This window comes from Vombatus ursinus, unplaced genomic scaffold, assembly GCF_900497805.2.
Source record: "Vombatus ursinus unplaced genomic scaffold, bare-nosed wombat genome assembly UNPS02014870.1, whole genome shotgun sequence".
Lineage (NCBI taxonomy): Eukaryota > Metazoa > Chordata > Mammalia > Diprotodontia > Vombatidae > Vombatus > Vombatus ursinus.
The window spans coordinates 10,799,472-10,800,696 of NW_020954648.1; the positions used below are offsets into that span (position 1 = coordinate 10,799,472).

At 38.1% G+C, this 1,225-nt stretch overlaps 1 protein-coding gene across 2 annotated transcripts in view; it reads right to left on the reverse strand.

Moving 5' to 3' along the window:
* Positions 1-1,225, reverse strand: part of DENND2A (DENN domain containing 2A) — a 117,989-nt gene that overhangs the window by 24,901 nt on the left and 91,863 nt on the right. The gene's annotated exons all lie outside the window — the stretch shown is intronic.

Sequence of the window (1,225 nt, forward strand, 5' to 3'; positions counted from 1 at the left end):
ACCAGACCTGCAACTGGAAAAAGGACAATTGCAAATGTTGACGTTCTATCTCTCCCAACAATATGTCCCCAACACATGTTCCTTATTGTCATATTTTGTCTCTCATGTCGTGATATGGTTGATTGATTACTAGGAAGGGATCCACAGACCTCACCAGATAGTCAAGAGTTCCATGACCCTAAAAAGGTGACGAACCCTTGACATAAAGGCACAATATTAGTGTTGTTCAGAAGGAAACTGAATGGGAGACAAGAAGACTTGGGTTCAAACCTGGACAAGTCCACTTACATCTCAGCAGGCCTAATGAAACTCCCGAGAATTTATATATATATTCTATATATATAGAATTCTCTATATATATTGAGTTAGAGACCTGCTGGCATTCTCTAATCTGAGGAAATCATGAATCATAGTATCATGCATTTATTATTGGAAGGGACTTTAAAGTTTGCTAAGTTCAAATCCCTTATTTTACAAATGAGGATGTTGAGACATAGACAAGTTAAACGATTTAGCCAGGGTCCCATAGCTAGTGTAGGAAGCAGGATTTGAACTCGGGTCTTCCTGACTACAAGTCCAACATTCTATCTGCTATGCTATCTAAATACCTCCTTTCACCTTCTTCCCTCATTCATTGTAAGTTATGTGTACTTGCTAAAGCATAGTCCCTAGATTTTTTTTTTTAATACGTAACGCTTAAGTTTCTCGGCTCTATCTTCATTTAACTTCCCACCTCTGGCTACACCCAATCACTTTGCTTATTCCAACTCTTCTAACCCAACTCACTCTCCAGACTTCTTTTTCTACTTTCATGACAGTTTCCTTGCCCTTCTTTTCCCTCTCTCCAACTCTCCAGCTCTCTTTTATGTACTGACTTTTTCTATCAGAATATAAGCTCCTTATGAGGGTTTAGTCTTGACTTTCCTGGTTTCATTCTAGTCCCAGCTAAAATCCCACTTTATACAGGAAGACTTCCAATCTCTCTTCATTCTCATGCATTATTTCTGTTCACTACTTCTGATTCATCCTTTATCTAGCTTGTTTGTACATAGTTGTTTGCATGTTGAATCCCTCATTCGATTGTGAGTTCCTCAAGGGCTAGGATTGTCTCTTGACTTTTTTTTTGTATCTCTAGCAGGGCCAGGCAAGTAGCAGATACTTAATAAATGCTTGCTCTATCTATCTATCTATCTATCTATCTATCTATCTATCTATCTATCTATCT